The sequence below is a fragment of the Arachis ipaensis genome, chromosome B5 (assembly GCF_059453495.1).
Source record: "Arachis ipaensis isolate K30076 ecotype BB chromosome B5, ASM5945349v1, whole genome shotgun sequence".
NCBI classification, from domain to species: domain Eukaryota; kingdom Viridiplantae; phylum Streptophyta; class Magnoliopsida; order Fabales; family Fabaceae; genus Arachis; species Arachis ipaensis.
The window spans coordinates 83553619-83578353 of NC_142440.1; the positions used below are offsets into that span (position 1 = coordinate 83553619).

Below are 24735 nucleotides of genomic sequence, written 5' to 3' on the forward strand. Positions count from 1 at the left end.
CCCATAATGCAATGGTGAGGTTCGCACTCCAATCTTTCCTATTGGGCTTCACAATTCTTTCTAAGATGCGTTTAATCTCCCGGTTGGAAACCTTGGCTTGGCCGTTTGTCTGTGGGTGGTAGGCCGTAGCTACTTTATGCATGATGCCATATTTCTTCATTAGCCCTTCCATTCTCTTATTTCAAAAATGTGAACCTTGGTCGCTCACGATTGCTCGTGGCGACCCAAATCTATAAATGATGTTATTTCTCAAAAAGGAAAGGACCACATTAGCATCGTCCGTCCTGGTGGGAATCGCTTCCACCCATTTGGACACATAATCAACGGCAAGTAGAATGTAGAGGAAACCATTAGAATTTGGGAATGGTCCCATGAAGTCTATTCCCCATACATCAAAAATCTCATAAAATAACATAGTTTGTTGGGAGATTTCATCCATCTTGGAGATATTACCAAATCTAATATATTGAGAACAAGATTTACAAAAATGAGAAGAGCCCTTGAAAAGAGTTGGCCACCAAAATCCACAATTTAGGATTTTTCTTGCCGTTCTTTGAGGTCCAAAATGGCCTCCTCCTTTAGAGGAGTGGCAAGCTTCCAAGATTGAGTGGAATTTAGTTTGTGGTACGCACCTCCGAATTACTTGGTCTGCTCCACATCTCGAAAGGTATGGGTCATCCCATACATAATACTTGGATTTGCTTTTTAGCTTATCCCTTTGGTGTTTGGAAAGATTAGGAGGAAAGGTGCGAGACACCAAGTAATTTGCGATTGGTGCATACCAAGGAATGATCTCCGAGATTGCATGCAAGCCCTCAAAGGGGAAAGAATCATTAATAGGAGTGGTATCGCCCTTGGTGTGTTAAAGGCGACTTAAGTGGTCCGCCACTAGGTTTTGCGTACCACTCCTATCCTTAATTTCCAAGTCATGTTCTTGCAACAATAAAACCCATCTAATCAATCTCGGTTTGGATTCCTTCTTAGCCAACAAATACTTTAACTACGCATGATCCGAGTACACTACTACCTTTGAACCAAGTAAATATGCTCGGAACTTGTCCAAGGTGAAAACTATTGCCAATAGTTCTTTTTCGGTAGTAGTGTAGCTGGATTGGGCTCCATCTAGTGTTTTTTATGCATAGGCTATGACATATGGATTCTTACACTCGCGTTGTGCTAACGCGGCTCCCACGGCAAAATTTGAAGTATCACACATTATTTCAAATGGCCGAATCCAATCCGGCCCTCGCACGATGGGAGCTTGGGTCAATGCTACTTTGAGCTTGTCAAAAGCCTCCATGCATTCCTTGCTTAGATCAAACTCAATGTCCTTTTGCAAAAATCTTGATAGAGGCAATGCCACCTTACTAAAGTCCCTTATAAACCTTCGATAAAATCCTGCATGTCCAAGGAAAGAACGGACTTCCCTCTCGGAGGAGGGGTAAGGCAAGCTAGATATAATATTGATCTTTGCCGGATCCATGGAAATACCATCTTTGAAAATAATATGTCCCAAAATAATGCCTTGCCTAACCATGAAATGGAACTTCTCAAAATTCAAGACAAGGTTAGTTTTAGTACATCTTTCCAAAACATTTTCAAGGTTATCCAAGCAATGATCAAAAGAATCACCATATACCGTGAAGTCATCCATGAATACCTCCATGCATTGCTCTAGAAAATCTGCAAATATGCTCATCATGCACCTTTGGAAAGTTGCCGGTGCATTGCATAAGCCGAATGGCATACGCTTGTAAAAGGGCAAGTAAATGTTGTTTTTTCTTGGTCCTCTAGATCAATGTGTATTTGGAAGTACCCCGAATAGCCATCCAGAAAGCAATAATGGGATTTACCGGACAATCGATCGAGCATTTGATTGATAAACGGAAGTGGAAAATGATCTTTTCTAGTGGCCGAGTTCAACCTTCGGTAGTATATGCATACTCGCCAAGAGTTTTGCACCCGTGTTGCTATGAGCTCCCCGCTTTCATTCTTGATTGTGGTTACCCCGGACTTCTTTGGCATAACTTGAATGGGACTCACCCATTCACTATCTGAAATGGGGTAGATGATGTCCGCCTCGAGTAACCGTGTAACCTCCTTCTTGACAACCTGCAAAATGGTAGGATTCAATTGCCTTTGCGGTTGTCTTACGGGTCTAGCTTCCTCTTCTAAAAAGATCCGGTACTCGCACACTTGGGACTTATCCCCACTAGATCTGCCAAACTCCACCCTATTTCCCTTTTGTTCTTCCTCAAAACACATAACAACTTTTCTTCTTGTTGAGGATTTAGTTCCCTTGCTATAATCACCGGGAACTTGTGGGCTTCATCAAGGTATGAGTACTTTAGGTGGGGCGGTAGTGGCTTCAATTCTAGCTTTTGCTCTTGTCTTGTCACTTGGACTTCTTCACTTGGGTCTTCACTATTTTCTTCAATCATATGCTTCTCATCTAGCTTTGCATAATGCACTTCGGCCACAATGTTGTCAATTAAGTCACACCAGAATATGGAGTGGTTCTCCGGTGGGTGTCTCATTGATTCTTCTAGGCTAAAACTTACAACTCTCCCATCCATCTTAAATGAGTAGGTTCCCGAATGAGCATCCAACTTGAATCTAGAGGTCCTCAAAAACGGCCTCCCGAGTAGGATAGATGATGTCCTTTCGGATTCACTTGGTAGCATCTCAATGATATGGAAATCAATTGGAAATATCAAACCCTTTATGTTGACCAACGCATGCACCAAGGTCATACATACAATCAATGAATTGGACTCCATCAATAACACAAGAAACCAATCAAGGGCCCAGATCAACGCATTTTTCCTGAATGGCTCCCATCAAAGCCGAAATAGAACTCCCCAATGGAATAGTTTCTAACTCATGAATTCTATCTTTGTTCATACACAAGTTCTTAAGAAACTTCGCATATTTAGGCACTTGATGTATAGAATCAAAGAGAGAGATAGTTACCTCCACTTTCTTGAACATCTCTACCATTTTTGGGTCAAGTTCTACACTCTTCTTAGCCTTTCTTGCCAATGTAGGAAATGGGATTGGTTGAGCCACTTCCTCTAAGATTTGCTCCTTTTTAGGGACTTCACTCCTTGGTTGAGGGTCTTCATCTTCAACTATCACATGTGCTTCATCCTCCTTTTCAATTTCTTCTATCTCAACTCCATCCTCCTCTTGAGTGGCTATCATTGGACTAGGTGCCTTTGAGTCCCTTTCTTTCAATTGAGTACTGGACCTCAAGGTTACGGCATTGATGCCATCCTTGGGGTTGGGTAGAGGTTGGGAACGTATGGCACTACAGTTTGGAGCTTAAGGATTGGAGGTAGAAGGTGGCTCCATGCGAGCAATGAGAGCTTGGAGGGCGGAAGTGAGACCATTAAGACTTGAGTTGAGTGTGTTTTGGAGTTTCTTTTGCCCTTCGAGTATGGACCGGAGTGTCTCATCTTAATTTGGAGAAGTGGAAGGATAGGTGATTTGTGGTGCTTGTGATTGGTTGGGTGACAGTGGTTATCTATGAGGTGGTATGTAGGTTTGGTAGTTTCTTCCTTGGGTTGGTTGTTGATTTAGAGGGTTTTGTGAGTATCAATTTTGTGGAGTGTTGTTGTTCCATCTTTGGTTACCTCCATTGTCCCTTCCTCTTTGCTGATAATTGTCCCGCCAACCTTGGTTGGAGCTATCCCTCCAACCTTGATTAGAGTTGTTACTCCCTTGGTTATAATTGCCTCCTTGTTGGGGGTACCCTTGGTTGTAATTGCTCCCTTGTGAATGGTATCCTTGATTAGCACGTTCATAGTAGGAGTGATCATAGAAGTTGTGGGTAGCCGCTAGAGTGTTATCTTCTTGGAGACTTGGACACTCATCCCTGTAGTGGGAGTAGCATGAGCAAATACCACACACTTTTGGGGGACCAATTGTTGGCTTTGTTGGTGTTGAAGAGAATGTGGAGGTTGCGGTTGATTCACTTGGAGTTGCTTTAGAAGACTTGTCATCTCACATAAGATCTTGGTAAGGGTAGCGGTTTCACCACTAGAAGAGACTTCATTCACGGCCTTTGGGCGGCTGACTCTCCGTCTAGCATGTTGAGTGGACTCGGCCAAGTTGGTAATGAGTTGCCATGCCTCCTCCGCCGTCCTATACTTTGACAAAGAACCGTTGCTTGAAGAATCTAATAGATTCTTATCTTGCTCCCTCATGCCTTGGCACACATAGCTAAGTAATACTTGAGTGTCAATCATGTGGTTGGGACATGAGTCAAGAAATTTGCGAAACTGTTCCCAATATTCATATAAAGTTTCCATTTCACCATGTACAATACAGGAGATTTCCTTCCTTAGCTTGTCCATCATTTCCACGGGCATGAATTTATCAAGGAATTCTCTCCTAAGCAAGTCCCAATTGGAGACAACATCACTAGGCAAGGTATAAAACCACTCCTTGGCTCTTCCCTCAAGAGAGAAAGGGAAGGCAAACAACCATATAGCCACTTCATCGGATCCTTCCCGCCTAGTGGTTGAGCATACACCATGAAAGTCCTTGAGCTGTCTAATTGGATCTTGTGCAGGAAGTCCATGGAACTTTCGTAAAAGATTGATGAGAGCGGTCTTGAGTTCAAAGTTTGCATTCAAGTTTGGATGAAGCACATGAAGAGGTTGGAGAATAAAGTCCGGTGCACCCGCTTCCTTGAGAGTAACTCTCCTTGGAGCGGCCATATCATCAACACCAAGATCAAAAGAAGAACTATTAGTAGTATCAACGGAAGAGTAGTTAGTGCCTTCGTTGAATGACGAGTCGGAATCCACTTCGGATATGGTTGGTGGATTGGTAAAAACCTTTTCACCTTCCTCAAAGGCTAACCGCCTCCGAGCTTGCCTAATATGGAGCAACGTTCTTTCAATTTCCAAATCAAATGGGGCTAAACTCGGATTTGGTAGTGAACACGTCATACAATAAAGGAGATAAGAAGCTCATGACATCAAGTAGTACTTATGCAAAGATTAATCCTAACTAACAATCAAACAAACAAATAATCAAGAGAGAAATGTAAGTATCCACATATTAACATATTAACACTAACCAATAGAATGGCACACATAAGCAAATTCCACGGCAACGGCGCCATTTTGATGAATGTATTATTCTTATGCCGATTAGAAATTAGCAATAAATTCAATCGTGAGTATAGTCTAACCAACACGCAAATATCGCATCAAACAATTCTAAAATCTATGACCGAGAGTATTAATGCCGGGTCGTTCTCCCTAGGATTTGTCTTAGAATGTGCATCATTGATTAGGAAGTCTTTTGTGGTTTTGAGAGTTGGTGCAAGAGTTCAAGCTAACAAAATTAAACAACAACTAATTGAGATAAAAGCCTTGGCTAAGGGTAAGTATTGGAAGTTCCATCATTATAGTTTCCTTCAATTGTGATAAGAGTTGATTATTGCTTCACTTAGTTAACCCCCTAATAATGGAGGAAAGTCAAGTGAAAGTAACTAACTTGAGTCACAAGCCCTAGTCTCACCCTAGGGAAGTCTAGCTTTAGTACACTCCAAGTCAATTAGCAAATTCTCAATTCCTAATCAACAATTGATATCCACTACTCAAGTGTCTCCAATAACTCAACCCCTAAGCCAAGTAAGAGAAATCTACTCCATAGCTAGGTTTGTCATTATCACAAACAATTGGTAGGCAATCATAGAAAGCATGATGTAATTGAGAGAAAAGAATTGAATTAAAGATATCTAATCCAAATAATCATCAACAATCAAGCAATTGAATAAAATTCCTCAATTCATTGATCAAAATTCAAAGTAACAAAGTCACAAATCTAGATCCAAGAGATAGAATCAAAAGAACACTAATTGAGAGTACAAAAAGAACAGATCTACAACTTGTATCAAAGTAAAAGTGAATTAGCAATGGATCTTACCAAGAAATCAAAGGAGAATTGCAATGGAGAAAGTGAAATCCTAGAGAGAAGTTGGAGTTTCTCTCTCTAAAAGTAAAAGGTAACTAACTACCCAAAAATATCTAGAATTATGACTAATTGTCCTAACCCCCTTAATCCTTGGTCTTCTTATGCTTTTCCCTCCAAAATTCTACCCCAAAACAGGGCCTAGGATTGCCTAAAATCGCTGGTAACATTTTCTTCTTAAAAAATTACGTGCGCACATCGGCGCGTACGCGCACAGTACGCGTACGCGCACCTGGGGTTTTTCGCGACCTACGCGCAGGCGTGCAGTGCGCGCGCGCGTCCAAGGGATTTTGGCTCAGCCATGTAAGCGCGCCGCTTCTCGTCTCGGCTCCATCTAGCCGACTCTGGGGTGCACATCCGCGCGTATGCGTACGGTGCGCGTGCGCCCACATGCCCAAGTTTCAAAACTTTGATTTATTCCACGCTCCTTCCATTCATGCATGCTTCCTTCACTCCTCTTAGCCATTTTTACCCTATAACTTCTTAAACCACTTAACAAATGGATCACGGCATCAAATGGTAATAGAAGAGGATTACAATATATCAATTTTAATGCAAAAGAGGTATGTTTTCATCCATGAAGCAAATTGGGGAAAGGAACACAAAATCATGCAGTTTTATATGAATAAGTGTGGAAGATCATTGATAAAACCCTTATAATATGTACATGATAAACCCTAAAAATGGGGTTTATCAAACGTGCCTGCTTAGATAGGAGAGATGTCTAGTTCTGTCATGCTGTTGACTCCGCAGCTTCATGATTGGTGTACAAAATTGTAAATCACACTTTTCACAATTCGTACCACTAACCAACAAGTGCACTGGGTTGTCCAAGTAATACCTTACGTGAGTAAGGGTCGATCCCACAGAGATTGTTGGCTTGAAGCAAGCTATGATTATCTTGTAACTCTTAGTCAGGATATCAATTATAATTATCAGTTGACTTGCAAATGAACAAGAGAGCATGGATTAAATAATACTTATTATGCAGTAATGGAGAATATGTTGGAGTTTTGGAGATGCTTTGCCTTCTGAATCTCTGCTTTCCCCCTGTCTTCTTCTTCACGCACGCAAGGTTCCTCCTATGGCAAGATGTGTTGGTGGATCACCGTTGTCAATGGCTACCATCTGTCCTCTCAGTGAAAATGGTCCAGGTGCGCTGTCACCGCACGGCTAATAATCTGTCGGTTCTCACTCATGCTGGAATAGGATCCATTGATCCTTTTGCGTCTGTCACTACGCCCAACCCTTGTGAGTTTGAAGCTCGTCACAGTCATTCAATCCCTGAATCCTACTCGGAATACCACAGACAAGGTTTAGACTTTCCGGATTCTCAAGAATGCTTCCAATGGATTCTAGCTTATACCACGAAGATTCTGATTAAGGAATCCAAGAGATACTCATTCAATTGAAGGTAGAACGAAAGTGGTTGTCAGGCACATGTTCATAGGTTGAGAATGGTGATGAGTGTCACGGATCATCACATCCATCATATTGAAGTGCGAATGAACATCTTAGATAGAAACAAGCGTGTTTGAATAAAAAACAGAAATAATTGCATTAATTCATCGTTTCACAGCAGAGCTCCTCACCCCCAATAATGGAGTTTAGAGACTCATACCATCAAAGAGTACAAATTTCAGATCTAAAATGTCGTGAGTCTCAAAATAAATCTCTAAACGTTGTTTAAATACTAAACTAGTAACCTAGGTTTACAGAAAATGAGTAAACTAAGATAGATAGTGCAGAAATCCACTTCTGGGGCCCACTTGGTGTGTGCTAGGGTTGAGACTTGAGCTTTACACGTGCCTAGGCTGTTTCTAGAGTTAAACGCCAGGTTGTAACCTATTTCTGGTGTTTAACTCAAACTTGTAACCTGTTTTTGGCGTTTAACGCCAGAATGCAACATGGAAATGGCGTTGAACGCCAGTTTACGTCATTTATCCTTGAGCAAAGTATGGACTATTACATATTGCTGGAAAGCCCTAGATGTCTACTTTCCAACGCAATTAAGAACGTGCCAATTGGAAATATGTCGCTCCAACAAATCCATTCCGAGTGCAGGGAGGTCAGAATCCAACAACATCAGCAGTCCTTTTTCAGCCTGAATCAGATTTTTGCTCAGCTCCCTCAATTTCAGCCAGAAAATACCTGAAATTATAGAAAAACATACAAACTCATAGTAAAGTCCAAAAATATAAATTTTGCCTAGAAACTAATAAAAATATACTAAAAACTAACTAAAATATACTAAAAACTCCATGATCCGCTCATCACAACACCAAACTTAAACTGTTGCTTGTGCCCGAGAAACTAGACAAATAAAATAGGATCAAGAAGCAATAATATCTCAGAGTTTTAAGTGAAGCTCAGATTCTAATTAGATGAGCGGGACTAGTAGCTTTTTGCTTCCGAACAGTTTTGGCATCTCACTTTATCCTTTGAAATTCAGAATGATTGGCATCCATAGGAACTCAGAATTCAGATAGTAATATTGATTCTCCTAGCTTAGTATGTTGATTCTTGAACACAGCTACTTCATGAGTCTTTGCCGTGGCCCTAAGCACTTTGTTTTCCAGTATTACCACCGGATACATCAATGCCACAAACACATAATTGGGTGAACCTTTTCAGATTGTGACTTAGCTTTGCTAAAGTCCCCAAATAGAGGTGTCCAGAGTTCTTAAGCACACTCTTTTGCTTTGGATCACGACTTTAACCACTCAGTCTCAAGCTTTTTCACTTGGACTTGCATGCTACAAGCACATGGTTAGGGAGAGCTTGGTTTAGCCGCTTAGGCCAGGATTTTATTCCTTTAGGCCCTCCTATCTACTGATGCTCAATGCCTTGGATCCTTTTTATTACCCTTGCCTTTTGCTTTTAAGGGCTAGTGGCTTTTTCTACTTGCTTTTTTTCTTTTTTGCAAGCTTTTGTATTCATATCTTTTTCTTGCTTCAAGAATCAATTTTATAATTTTTCAGATTATCAATAACATTTTTCTTGTTCATCATTCTTTCAGGAGCCAACAATTTTAACATTCACAAAATTCAATATAAAAAATATGCACTGTTCAGGCATTCATTCAGAAGATAAAAATCATTGCCACCACATATAAATAACTAGAATTTTCCTTATTAAAAACTCAAAAAAAATTATTGCCTCCTTATTCTAAAAATCTGCTATTTTATTCATGTTTGATGATGATGAGAAAAATAAATTATAGCTTAATTGGAGATAAAATCAAAATAGAGATACTAATTACTACTACTCATATATGACTTCTAAGGTAAATTTCTAATGAGAATAATTATCACAGAGTTAAGGCTAAGATTAGAACTCAACAACTTTGAATTTGGGAGGTGGATGCCTCTTTAGTCTGTGCAGTGCTTGGCCCTTCAAGAGATAGCTTCTGGCGCTTCAGTTCCTTCAGTTCACGCCCTTGCTCTTCTTGTTCCCTAAGCAGTTTGTAGAGCATGCTGTTTTGATTTTGCTGTTCTTCCTTCAGTTGATCCACAGATTCTTGCAACTTGGTGACAGATGCTTCTAGGCGTTCCTAGTATTCAATTTGAGGGATTTCCGGGAGGAACTCCTGTGCTCTCCTCTTGATGGGGTCATCCTGCACTTGTTGTCCTTCCATTGACTTTTTGGTGATTGGTTGCTCAACTGAGATATACTCATCTACTCCCATTTTTACCCAAGCATCTTTACATAACAGAGAGACCAAGCTTGGATAAGCCAATTTGGCATCTTTGGAGTTCTTGTTTGTAATTTTGTAAAGCTCACAAGAAATCAGCTAATGAACTTCCACTTCTTTTTCCAGCATAATGCAATGAATCATCACTGCTCTTTGATAAACCCCGATTTTGTGGTTTATCTTGTGCTTATTTTGGGAGATTTTATCAATATTTCTCACACTTATTCACAAGAAATGCATGGTTTTGTGTTCACTTCCCAATATTGCTCCATGATGGAAAATATGCTTATTTTGCCTTAAAATTGCCATATTTTAATCCTCTTCTATTGCCATTCGATGCCGTGATGTATTTGTTGAGTAATTTCAGGAATTATAGGGTAGGAATGACTTAGAAGAGAGGGAGAAAGCATGTACAAAGAGGGAGGAACATGAAGAATTGAAATCTTGGGAAAAGCAGCATCGGCGCGCCTGCACACTCCATGCGGACGCGTGGATGGGATTGGCTGGAAGCAGCGCGCAAAGATGGACGCATCCGCGCGGATCAGAAGATTCCTATCGACTTGCACGCGTGGATCGCAAAAGCAATCGGCGCGCACGCACACATGGCGCACACACGTGGGAAGCTGCATGTGACCTCATTAAAGGAAATCGTGCCTGGCGATTTCTGAGGCTCATCATGCCCAATTTCAAGCTGTTTCTGCATGGAAAAGACCCAAGGATGCTAGGGGGAAAGGGGGGATCAATCATTTTTACACTAAGACATAATTTTAGCTAGTTTTTGGTTCTTTGGTTATTCTAGAGAGAGAAACCCTTGTTCCTCTCTAGATCTAGTTTTAATTTGATCTTCCCTTGTTGATTTATGAATTTGATCTTGTTTATTACTAGTTTTAATTGTTCAATTTGAATTCCTTGTTACAATTTTGCTTATATCTAGTGATAGTTTTATGAATTCTTATCAATTGTCATTTTATACCCATTTCATGAATGTTGTGAATCTTGACTTGTTGATGTTACATTGATGATTTCTATGTTTAATCTTGTTGTTTGGATGATTGTATGTTGATAATTATTAGTGGGTACTTGTAGATTTCAATTTAATTGCTATTTTGAACATGACTTTTGTTAATGCTTACCAAGTGTTCAATGAATTGTTTAGTTTGATTATGGAGTAGTCTTCTTTACTCTCTGCCTAGGTCAAGAGAATTGGGTAAACTTGAGTCATTGGGTCTAATGGATTTGATGATTTGGGAGCCCTTGGTGGTCAATTTGATACTCATTGACTCCAACCCACTACTAATCCAATTAGTAGGTAGGTTGGGACTTATGGGTTGATGTGATCTAAGCCATTTGACGTACTTCAAGTCTAGGAGTAGATATCACGTACTTAAGACTTTGAGGGTAGACTTAATGAGCTTGGTTCCTCATAATTTGTCAAGATACGGTTGTTAGACAAGGATCGTGACCCCAATTCCCATGGCTAGCTAAGAGTTTCTTTTATTATTCATATTTGAAAACCAATTTTCCCAAATTATTTGCTTTAGTTACAGTTACTTGCTTGGTTTATAATAGAATTAAGTGGAATGTTGCTTGTTCATTGGAATTGCTCATGTTTTGCTTAGATAGTTGAATTAGTTTGTTGCAATTTAAGATTACTTGCTTGTTAATATTCCCATTTATTTTCATGCTCATAACTCACAACCCCAGATTTCTAACCAATGTTGAAGCACATGTTTGCCCATTCCTTGTGAGACGACCCGAGGTTTGAATACTTCGGTTATTTCTATTGGGGTTGAACTTGTGACAACCAAATCCCTCTCTAAATTTGACCTCCGAGGATTGTTGTTGGTAGAGCTATACTTGCAACGTGGTTTTATTAGAGAAATCTTTACCAATACACCCTTTGGAGCCTGTCAAATTTTTTGCGCCGTTGCCGGGGAATAGTTGCAACATATGCCTTGATATTAGTTATGTGAATATGTGAATATTGTAGATATTTTACTTCTCTCATTACTTAGCTATAGTTTAGATTTCTTTTGCATTTGTGCTATGACTTTCAAGTTTGATGACTCGGTCTCAACCGAATTCTAGCTTAGCCAAATTTGATCCCAAGATTGAAAGAACTTTGTTACACACTCGGCAAGCTAGACGGCGGTTGGACTATACACCTAGTACTTCGGCCTCTCTTGAGGAAAATACCGAATCACTAGACGTCACCGAGAGTGACTTGGAGTCTGCTACTTTCTATTCTTCTGTTGACACTACTAATACATCTTTGCATCCTACAGGTGAGCCACACATAGCGGAGTCACGCCGGATCACTTTGCATGAGCAAGGAGCTCCGGATATCATACTTCAGCCGTTGCAAGCAAGGTATCCTAACCTTGATCCAAACTTTGAGTTGAAGAGTAGCTTGATAAATCTACTTCCTAAGTATCTTGGGTTGTCGGGTCAAGACCCCATCCAACATTTGAAGAATTTTCAAGTTGCTTGTTCTACGGCTCGAAGGCATGGAGCCGATGAGGTAGCTATCATGATTTTTGCATTCCCTTTCTCTCTTGAAGTGCAAGCAAAAACATGGTTCTACTCGTTACCGAATGAGATTGTGACTAATTGGGATTTCTTGAAAAGAGAGTTTCTTGATAAGTTCTTCCCACCGGAGAAGACCGACTACATCCGGAAAGAGATTTCAGGTATAATGCAAAGAGACCAAGAGAGTTTGTACGAGTATTGGTCTCGGTTCAAGAGGCTATTGGAGTCATATCTACACCACGGAATAACCACTCACTTGATCATTAGCTACTTTACCGGAGGTCTTTGTGCGGAAGATAGAAGATTGCTCACCGCTTCTAGTGGCGGTTCCCTTTCGAAAAACAAGACGGATGGAGAAGCTTGGAATTTGATAAAGGATGTTGCCGAAGCTACACAACACACAAGGGTGAGAAGTAATCCTCTCAAGGGTGTGGTAGAACCATCCCCCTCCGAAGCAAGTCTAACCAAGGCACTTGGGGATATGACCACCATCCTTACATAAATCCAAAGGGATCAAAAGGAATACTACTCCATCCAAGCCGTCCAAGCCCCACCTCTGGTTGCTCAATTTGAAGGCCCTCCTAGAATTTGTGGTTTGTGCTCTAGCACCACACATTACACCAACCAATGCCATCAAATTCAAGAGGAACATGCCCTTGTGGTAGCCAATGTGAATTACAACAACCGTCCACTCTACCCTTCTCAAGGTCAAAACAACTACCATCAAGGTGGTAATCAACATCAAGGGTGGAGAGATAATGCACAAGGAAGCAATCAAAACCAAAGGTGGAACAACTCTTCTTCTCATCACAACAACAACCAATCTTCATCCCAATACCACCATAACAACACCAACTACCAAGCCAACCAAGGCCACTCCAACCAAAACCAAAATAACTACACCAAGTACCAAGCACTACACCATAGACAACAAAATCAAAACCAAACTCCTCCATCTTCCAACAATCAAGTTGATGAGCTTAGAGCCGCTATGGAAAAATGAGATGAGAGCAACAAGGCTCAATTCGAGGCCTGGAATACTCAATTGGCCAGCCTCACCAACATGCTTTCAAAGATGAACATGTCAAGCCAATCACCAACCCCCAATAACAACACCAATCAACGCTCAAGTTCCTCTAACCTTCCATCCCAACCCCAACCAAACCCAAGAGGCGGTCTCAACGCCATCACTCTACGGTCGGGGACTACATTAGAGAAGATACCTCCAAGGGTCATGGGAGAAATTCATGAGGAAGAGGTAGTTGTTGAAGCTCCACATGAAGAAGAGGTGGTAGACAAAAGGCATGAGAAAGAAGGAGTAAACCTCAAGGAACCCAAGAGGAAAGCTATAGTGGATGAGTCAATTCCTATTCCATTTCCTTCCATGGTGAAGAAGGCGAAGAAGACACCGGAGTTTAATTTGAACATACTTCAAGTGTTCAAAAAGGTTGAGGTAACCATACCACTCCTTGATGCTCTTCAACAAATTCCAAAGTATGCAAAATTTTTGAAAGACTTGTGTACACACAAGGATAGGATAGGAGAATCGGAGACATTATCCTTGGGTAGTTCAAGTTCTTCCTTGATGGAACCTATTCCAAGAAAATGTGGTGACCCTAGACCGTGCTTAGTGTCTTGTTGTATTGGTGGATACACTTTTCATGATTGTATGTGTGACTTGGGAGCTTGTGTAAGCATCATGCCACTTTCTATCAATGTACGGTTGAATTTAGCTCCATTAAAGAAGTCGGCGACAAGATTTGCCTTAGCTGATAAGAGTGTGATCACAGTGATGGGGATAGTGGAAGATGTACTCATGGCAATTAAGGATTTGGTTTTTCCGGTTGACTTTTACATCCTTGAAATGCCTCCAACAGAAAATAGAAGCTCCTCCTCTGTTCTACTTGGTAGACCCTTCCTCAAAACCTCCAAATTCAAGTTAGATGCCTTTACCGGTATATATTCCTTTAGGGTTGGAGACAAGACTATCAAGTTCAATTTAGAGGAAGCCATGAAACATCCTCCCGAAGAACATTCTGTGCTCTGATGGGATGTGATTGATGAAGTGGTAGCGGAAGTAAAGAAGAAGACCATGACAAGTTGTGCTACCCCATTGTTGAGGAGACGGGCGACCAAGAAGATGAACATGAAGAAGTTGTCGAGAATGAATCCCATGAGATTGATGAAAAGGAACCTCAACTTGAGATAAAAAGTGAATTGAAGCCCCTTTCATCTCATTTGAAGTATGCTTTCTTAGAGGATAACCAAAGGTTTCCAGTCATTATTGCTAGTGAGCTCTCAAGTGAAGAAGAGGGAAAGCTCCTAGATGTTCTCAGAAAGTACAAGAAAGCAATAGGATAGAGCCTAGGGGATATTGTAGGAATTGACCCCGCAAGTGCATGCATAGGATATTTCTCCAAGATGGAGCTAAGCCAGTTAGGCAACCGCAAAGGAGGCTCAACTCGACCATCCTCGATGTAGTGAAGAAATAGGTCACCCGATTATTGGATGCGGATATCATATACCCAATTTCCGACAGTGAGTGGGTGAGCCCGGTTCAAGTTGTCCCCAAGAAGTCAAGCATCACAACGGTCGAGAAGGACGACGATAAAATGGTCACTAAAAGAGTACAACATGCATGGCGAGTATGTATTGACTACAAAAGATTGAACGCCGCCACACGGAAGGACCGTTACCCCTTACCCTTCATCGATCAGATGCTAGACCGCTTGGCAGGTAAATCTCACTACTGCTTTCTTGATGGATTTACTGGCTACTTCCAGATACATATTGCTCCTGAAGATCAGGAGAAGACTATGTTTACTTGTCCATTTAGCACCTTTGCCTATAAAAGAATGCCATTTGGACTATGTAACGCACCCGCTACTTTTCAGCGGTGCATGACGAGTGTCTTCTTCGATCTTCCTGGAAGTCTTTATGGACGACTTCAGCGTTTATGGTTCTTCATTCGATTTTTGTTTAGAGAGCTTGGCCAAGGTCCTAGCTAGATGTTTTGACATTAACCTTGTCTTAAATTTTGAAAAATGTCACTTTATGGTACAACAAGGTATAGTGTTAGGACATGTAGTATCTCATGAAGGCATTTCTGTAGACCCGGCCAAGGTCGATGTTATCACCACTTTGCCTCACCCCTTATCCGTGAGGGAGGTCCGCTCGTTTTTGGGACATGCAGGATTTTATAGGCGCTTTATCAAGGACTTTAGCAAGATTGCTTTGCCATTGTCGCGCCTACTCCAAACAGATGTGGATTTTGAGTTTGATGGTGAATGTGTAAAAGCTTTTGAAGAGATAAGGAGAGTTCTTACCACGGCACCAATTGTGCGAGGCGCCAACTGGACGTTGCCATTTGAGATAATGTGCGATGCGTCAAACCATGCTGTGGGTGCCGTGCTTGCACAGTGCGATGGTAAACTCCCTTATGTCATTACTTACTCTTCTAAGACACTAGATGTGGCACAATCCAACTATACCACTACTGAAAAAGAACTCCTAGCTATTGTTCATGCTTTAGATAAATTCAGATCTTATTTGCTAGGTTCAAAGATAGTGGTATACACGGATCATGCAGCTTTAAAGTACTTATTGACAAAGAATGAGTCAAAGCCTAGACTCATGCGTTGGATCTTGCTTTTGCGAGAATTCGACATTGAGATTAGGGACCGGAGTGGATCTCAAAACCTGGTCACGGATCATTTAAGCTGCATTGAGAATTTAAAAATTGATCCATTTCTGAGCAATGACTCATTCCCATTGGATAGTTTGCATGCTGTGTCGGATAGCTTTCCTTGGTTTGCCCCCAATGGCGAACTACTTGGTTGCAAGAATCTTCCCTTCCAACTTTTCGAAAAACCAAAGGGACAAGTTGAGGAGTGATTCCAAATAGTATATTTAGGATGACCCTCACTTGTGGAAGAAGGGTGTAGACCAAGTAATTCGAAGATGTGTCCCGGATTCTGAATTCCAACCAATTCTTGAAGCTTGTCATTCGTCCGAATGTGGTGGCCACTTTGGCCCACAAAGGACCGCTAAAAAAGTGTTGGATTATGGATTTTGGTGGCCAACCTTATTGAAGGATGCTAACCGGTTATGTGTGTCTTGCCATCAGTGTCAGAAGTCAGGAAACGCATCCCAAAGGGATGAAATGCCTCAGCAACCTATGTTGTTCTGTGAGATATTTGACGTATGGGGCATTGACTTTATGGGACCGTTTCCCAACTCTAGTGGGTATCTGTATATTCTATTAGCGGTTGACTACGTGTCAAAGTGGGTAGAGGCCGTACCTACCCACCTTGACGATGCCAATGCTGTTGTTTCTTTCATTAGTAATCACATTGTATGTCGTTATGGGTCGCCAGGAGCAATCGTGAGCGACCAAGGATCCCACTTTTGTAACAGGAAGGTAGAAGCATTGCTCAAGTGCTGTGGAGTGTCGCTAAGGTTGCTATTGCTTATCATCCGGAAATAAATGGACAAGCAGAAGTGTCCAACCGGGAAATCAAGAGAATCTTGGAGAAAGTGGTCAATCCACAAAGAAAGGATTGGAGCCTCCGGTTAGGAGATGCACTATGGGTGTATAGAACAGCCTACAACACTCCGATAGGGATGAGTCCTTTCCGGATCGTCTACGGTAAGGCGTGCCACCTTCTGGTGGAGATTGAGCATCGAGCCTATTGGGTGGTAAAGCAGTGCAACATGGATTTAGCCAAGGCGGGTGAAGCTAGGAAGTTACAACTAGAAGAGCTCGAGTGTTTGAGGAACGAGTCATATGAGAATGCCCGAATTTACAAGGAAAAGACTAAGGCATTTCATGACCATCACATCCGAAAGAAGGACTTTCAAGAAGGTGATGAGGTCCTCCTCTACAACTCAAGGCTCCGATTTATGCTTGGCAAGCTCCGTTCTAGATGGGAAGGACCTTTCAAGGTGAAGGAGATGAAGCCCTACGGAGTAGTGGAATTGTTTGATCCCAAGAGTGAAGCAAATTTCAAAGTGAATGGACATAGAGTGAAAAAGTATCATGGTTGCAAGCCTCAAGAGAGCTAGAGGTGTACATATTGGAGGATGCACCAAGGAGAGAGGAAGCTTAAGAAAAGGACCATCCAACTTAAGGACGTTAAAGAAAAGTGCTTGGTGGGAGGCACCTTACCGTGGTAAGATCTTCCTTGTTTATACCATCTTGTTCGTATCTTTAGTTTCTTGTGAATTTTATGATCTTTTGATGATTGATTGAGTGCATAGGAATGCCAGCTTTGTTGATTTTGTTGGATAGGTAGAATGTTCATGTAGATAGGATGTGAAAAAGATAAAGAAAACAAAAATTTTTCTTGAACAAGGGCACCGACGCGCCAGCGCACAGTGCGCGCGCGCCAGTGGCGAAATTCCACTCTTGGGCCAAATACCCAAGAGTCATGCCCACTTTGTGCCCAACTCGTGCCAGGCACCGACGCGTTCGCGTACATGCCGCCTGTGCGCACCCTTGCAATTCAACCATCGACGTGCCAGCGAACGGTGCGCGCGTGTGCCAATGGAGATATGTGGACTCTCTGGTACAAAAACCAGAGAGTTGTGCCACAATTTGGCTAACCTTGTGCCAAAACTGACGCGTCCGTGCCAGTTGTGGAATACCTCAAGCACGCGCCTGCGCAAGGTGCGCGTTCGCGCGCCTGCCTCACTGATTCACTCTGGTACAAAAACCAGAGACTTGAGCCAACTTTGTGCCACTTCTGTACCTGAGGCACAACTCCCCTCGCGCGCACGCACCATTGACGCGCACGCGTCCCCTGCTAGCATCCTCACCGACGCGCCAGCGCAACTTGCGCGCGCGCGCCGGTTACGCGAGTCAGTTTTATACTTCGCGCCTTGCCCTGTTTTTCTTTCTCTCAAACCCTTTTCTTTCTTAGTTTCTTTTCCTTCTCCCTCCATCATCTCCCTTCTCCTCTTCTTCTTCCCTACCCCATCACCACTGTCTCCGGCCACTCACCGGCGACAACCAACTTTTTCCAGTGGCACTACACCTCTCCCATTTTCTGTCTCATCTTCACAAAAGAAGATTCAACCTTGTTCCTTCATACTTTTCAAGGTTTCACTTCTTCTACTTCTCTTCTTTATTTTCTCTTGCATTATTTCCTCTAGTTAGATGCTTCTTATTGCTTTACTTAGTTTCCCTTTTACTTGCATGATGATGTTTCTTGCTTTTTTTTTGCTTACCTTTCCTTTTTCCTTATTTCTCCATGGATGTTGAATTTGAGCTTAATTTGCATTAATAGATCTTTTGTCATTATTTTTCTTATCTTTCCCATTGTGTGATGTTTATGTGATGATTGATGTTCCATTTTGGGCTTTGAATTGTTTTAGTATCTCATAATTGCTCATTGCTTGATTATTGCACGCCAAGTGTTCGAGAAAATGCACATATACCATTTTGGTTCATTTTAGTCATATATTTTTCAAATTGGTGCTCCCTCCTCATTCACTTACTTTCTCTTAAATGCATTGAGTCTAATTTATGTGCTTAAAGTTTATACTTGCTAATTAGATATTAATTGAACATGACTTGCTCTTTATTATGAATGCTTGAGACTACTCTTCTCATGCCATTGCATGCTTTACTTCCTCTTGCATCCCATGCCAAGTGTTGTGACCCTTGCTTTTACATTCATCATGGGCACCACAAGTCACTTGCATGTTTTTTGTCAAATTGATTATTGGGTTTAATGTTCCTTCTCTTCCTTTTCAGGATGGCCACCAAGAAAGGCAAGGAGATAGCTTCAAGGAAACCGGCCACAAAAAGGGCACCCCAAATGTCAAATTCTAAGGCGTGCTCTTCATTAGGAGCCAAACCCTATCTAAGAAAGGGAAGACACCCGCTCCTTTTGATGAGAATGACAAGGGCAAACCGGCAAAAGATTCCTCAAGGTTCTCCAACCGCTTTTGTGAACTTATGTTCCCCTCCATAGCTATAAGGAACTATCATCCTGAGCATCTACTCGCTCCACCGGACAAGGTCGCTCCTTATATTTTGCCCCACATTGAACAGCGAGGATGGGAGTTTCTTATGAGGAAACTAAGGGAAATCAACCTCTCTTGGGTGGAAGAATTCTATATTAACTACCATATTCGCTCTCTTCAATCGGTATACATGCGCCAAAAGCAAGTCTCAGTTTCAGAAGAGGCTATTCAGCAAGTGCTTAATGTCATACCAGTGCCAAGTGACATGGATGGCTACCAAGAAGTCTTACGTCAGCGAGAGAAGTATGGATTCAATTGGGACTTGATTCTCCGAGTCATTGTTGAGCCAGGGACATTTTGGACCCAAAGTCGACTCCGGATGAGGCCCAGGAGCATTGACGCTCGCTTCCTCACTGTGGAAGCTAGAGCTTGGGCCCAGATCCTATCCCACTATGTGCTACCTAGAACCCACAAGTCGTCCCTCACGGCAGACCTCGCCTTGCTTGTTTGGTATGTTATCACGGAGAAGCCGGTGAATATTCCGCTTCTTTTCAGGCAAGCGATGAGTCAAGTTCACGACCGGGGTAATTTGCCATTTCCAGCATTGGTGTATGACTAAGTTGCTGCTGTGGGTGTTTCTTGGGAAGCCAAGGACAAAAAGATCATAGTTCCAGCTAAGGGCGATGTGGTCCCAAGCGGGAAATACCTACACCTTCCCATGAGCAAACCAAGCCTCGATATGGCCCCGCCACTTCTTTTTCCTTCTAGCTCATCATCACCACCACTGAGATCCACACATCAAAGGATAGAAGATCTTCACCGGAAGCTTGATAGATATGAGCGGCGCAACCACCGCCGGTACACTTACATCAAGAAGCTTCTGCGTTGTGTTACCCCTAGCATGGAGGAACCCGAAATGTTCACATCCACCTCAAACCCAAGTGATGGGAGCTCTAATGATGGGGATAGTGAAGGTTCCGGTCCCGACCGTCCCTTGCGTATTATTCGTAGCACGGAGGACCGTGCTAATTTCTAAAGTGTGGGGAGGTCGTTCGACCGATCTCCATGGGTAACATTCTCTTTCCCTCAATACCCATGGATTTATCTTTTGCTTAGAAGTTAGAATATTGCATGTGTAGTTAGTTTTGCTTATAAATACCCTTGCATGATAGTTAGTTTCTATAGAGTTACTTGGTCAAAGCAATAACTTCCTTTTCAAGAAACTGTGTCGTGGGTGACCTACCAAAATTCTGAAAATTTTTTTTTTTGCAGTAAACTTACTTTAAGAATGTATTTTGGAACATAGTGATTGAGCTAAGAACACAAGCATGAAATTTTTGAGCCTATTGCATGGTTACATCTTTTAACCATTATTTCCATTCTTGTGTGCATATCTCTCTCTCTATGATTGTGATCCTTGCTTTGTCTGATTCTATATGTCCATTGCTTGGTGTATGAATGCATTTACATGATTGAGGCCATCATTTCAATAGTCAATTTTCCCAAATGGCCTTAATCCTTTTATCTACCGTTGCTAACCAATTTTGAGCCCATGATAAACCCTTTTGTTCTTAAATAGAGCACATAAACAACCCTAAGTGAAAAACCATGAATGTCCCTAAATTTGAATCCTTGATTAGCTTAGGTAAGTTAGGATGTGTGTCATTCAAATAGGAGGGTATACTTGGGAAATTCGGGTAGATATATAGGTGTGTAATTGTAGTGTAATTGAAAAATTCTAGGATTTGGGAACATACTCATGTGTTGAATGATGAAACTGTATGCAGTAAAACTTTTGTTCACAAAGAAACCCCAAGAAAAAGGGGATAATAATAAAAAAAATAAATAAAAGAGAGAAAGTAATGAAAGGGGACAAAGATGCCCCAAGATAAAGTAACAAAAATAATGCATATTGGTGTGAATTGAAAAGAATACATCAGCATACAAAAAGAGTAAAACTCAAGGGTAGCTAGGTAATATATTGTAGTTGTATAGGTTGTTCTATGTGTCTAGTGGATCATAGGTTGATCAAGGACTCAAATTTTAAGCCCACGTGGCCATATACATCCTTACCTTCACCCTAGCCCCGTTACAACCCATGAATAAGACCTCATGATACTTGTAAGCATGCATTAAGTAATTGTCGATTGTTAGATGAAAAAAAAAATCTTGGAAAGCATGATTAGGAGAACATTGAGTGACGAACCCTATACACTTGAGCGAATAGAGCGGATACACTTCCGGTGAGGGTTCGATGCTCAATGCTTGTTCCCGGCTTTCACAAGCGTTCATTTAGCAAGTCATATGCATTCCATGGTGATGTTCAATTTGGTAGGATTCATGAATCACATACTATTTTCACCCTATATGATCACATGTATTCTTGGAGGATAGATTTACTCTTGACCAAGTAGGTAGATGATTTTACATTAGTTGCATGCATCAATTTAGGTTGTTTGCATTTCATAAACCCTTTCCCATCATGATCTTTGGTTTTTTTATTTTAAGCATGAGGACATGCTTGGTTTAAGTGTGGGGAGATTTGATAAACCCCGACTTTGTGGTTTATCTTGTGCTTATTTTGGGAGATTTTATCAATATTTCTCACATTTATTCGCAAGAAATGCATGGTTTTGTGTTCACTTCCCAATATTGCTCCATGATGGAAAACATGCTTATTTTACCTTAAAATTGCCATATTTTAATCCTCTTCTATTTCCATTCGATGCCGTGATGTATTTGTTGAGAAATTTAAGGAATTATAGGGTATGAATGACTTACAAGAGAGGGAGAAAGCATGTACAAAGAGGGAGGAACATGAAGAATTGAAATCTTGGGAAAAGCAGCATCGGCGCGCCTGCACACTCTACGCGGACGCGTGGATGGGATTGGCTGGAAGCGGCGCGCAAGGATGGACGCATCTGCGCGGATTAGAAGATTCCTATCGATGCGCACGCACACTTGGCGCGCACGCGTGGGAAGCTGCACATGACCTCATTAAAGGAAATCTTGCCTGGCGATTTCTGAGGCTCATCAGGCCCAATTTCAAGCTATTTCTGCATGGAATAGACCCAAGGATGCTAGGGGGAAAGGGGGGATCAATCATTTTTACACTAAGACATAATTTTAGCTAGTTTTTGGTTCTTTGGTTATTCTAGAGAGAGAAACCCTTGTTCCTCTCTAGATCTAGTTTTAATTTGATCTTTCCTTGTTGATTTATGAATTGGATCTTGTTAATTACTAGTTTTAATTATTCAATTTGAATTCCTTGTTACAATTTTGCTTATATCTAGTGATAGTTTTATGAATTCTTGTCAATTGTCATTTTATACCCATTTCATGAATGTTGTGAATCTTGACTTGTTGATGTTATATTGATGATTTCTATGTTTAATCTTGTTGTTTGGATGATTGTATGTTGATAATTGTTAGTGGGTACTTGTAGATTTCAATTTAATTGCTATTTTGAACATGTCTTTTGTTAATGCTTTCCAAGTTCGATGAATTGTTTACTTTGATTATGGAGTAGTCTTCTTTACTCTTGGCCTAGGTCAAGGGAATTGGGTAAACTTGAGTCATTGAGTCTAATGGATTTGATGATTTGGGAGCCCTTGGTGGTCAATTTGATACTCATTGACGCCAACCCACTACTAATCCAATTAGTAGGTAGGTTGGGACTTATGGGTTGATGTGATCAAAGCCATTTGACGTACTTCAAGTCTAGGAGTAGATATCACGTACTTAAGACTTTGAGGGTAGACCTAATGAGCTTGGTTCCTCATAATTGTCAAGATACGGTTGTTAGACAAGGATCGTGACCCCAATTCCCATGCCTAGCCAAGAGTTGCTTTTATTATTCATATTTGAAACCAATTTTCCCAAATTATTTGCTTTAGTTACAGTTACTTGCTTGGTTTATAATAGAATTAAGTGGAATATTGCTTGTTCATTGGAATTGCTCATGTTTTGCTTAGATAGTTGAATTAGTTTGTTGCAATTTAAGATTACTTGCTTGTTAAGATTCCCATTTATTTTCATGCTCATAACTCACAACCTCGGATTTCTAACAAATGTTGAAGCACATGTTTGCCCATTCCTTGTGAGACGACCCGAGGTTTGAATACTTCGGTTATTTCTATTGGGGTTGAACTTGTGACAACCAAATCCCTCTCTAAATTTGACCCCCGAGGATTGTTGTTGGTAGAGCTATACTTGCAACGTGGTTTTATTGGAGAAAATATTTACCAATACACCCTTGGGAGCCTGTCACTCTTCTGATGGTGACCTCAGAGCAGTTGCTAGTGGGCAGTATAGAGTGCCCAATGAAGTCCAGCCAGCCTCTGGCGACTGGTTTGAGATCTCCTCTTTTGAGTTGGTTTGGGGCACCCTTTGTGTTCGTTGTCTATTTGGCTCCAGGGAGGCATATGTCCTCTAGGATTTTGTCCAAGCTCAGGTTTGGTCTCATCATTCTCCTATTAAAGGAGTCTGGGTCATCTTGTAGTTGAGGCAGCTTGAAGATCTCTCTTATTTTATCAGGGTGAGTGTGAACAATCTTCCCTCTGACCAGAGTTCTATAGTCATAGAATGCAGTTCCCGCTATTCTCTGCCTGTCCGTCTACCACAGATTTGTGTAGAATTTCTGAACCATATTTCTTTCCACCTTTGTTTCAGGATTAGCTAGGACTTCCCAGCTCCTGTTTCAAATTTGCTCTTGGATCTCCGGATATTCGTCTTCTTTCAGATCGAATTTAACTTCCGGGATCACTGACCTTAGACCCATTATTTTGTAGTAATGGTCTGAATGTTCTTTGGTTAAGAACTTCCCTTGATTCCATAGTGGTTTTGGAATATTCTCTTTCTTGCCTCTTGAGTTGGTTTGTTTTCCCTTAGGGGCCATGATCTTAGTGGGTATTGGCTTAGTGATCACGGATAAACACACCATCAGAAGATCCTTTTCAGTTCTTAACTAAATTCTTGCAGATCTGTGATACTGTTAAGACCAACGGGGTTGATCCCGAGGTCTACAGGCTTATGCTTTTCCCGTTTGCTGTAAGAGACAGAGCTAGAATATGGTTGGACTCTCAACCTAAGGATAGCCTGAACTCTTGGGATAAGCTGGTCACGGCTTTCTTAGCCAAGTTCTTTCCTCTTCAAAAGCTTAGTAAGCTTAGAGTGGATGTTCAAACCTTCAGACAGAAAGAAGGTGAATCCCTCTATGAAGCCTGTGAGAGATATAAGCAACTGACCAAAAAGTGTCCTTTTGACATGCTTTCAGAATGGACCATCCTGGATATATTCTATGATGGTCTGTCTGAATTATCAAAGATGTCATTGGACCATTCTGCAGGTGGATCCATTCACCTAAAGAAAACACCTGCAGAAGCTCAAGAACTCATTGACATGGTTGCAAATAACCAATTCATGTACACTTCCGAAAGGAATCCTGTGAGTAATGGGACGCCTCAAAGGAAGGGAGTTCTTGAAATTGATGCTCTGAATGCCATATTGGCTCAGAACAAAATATTGACTCAGCAAGTCAATATGATTTCTCATTC

The 24735-nt window shown here is 41.4% G+C and overlaps 1 non-coding gene across 1 annotated transcript; it reads right to left on the reverse strand.

Annotated features, from left to right (window-relative positions):
* Positions 1-24343: 24343 nt before the first annotated feature.
* Positions 24344-24451, reverse strand: LOC148564797 (small nucleolar RNA R71). The gene has a single exon (XR_015885216.1). It is a non-coding gene; the product is annotated as a small nucleolar RNA R71 (small nucleolar RNA).
* Positions 24452-24735: the final 284 nt, after the last annotated feature.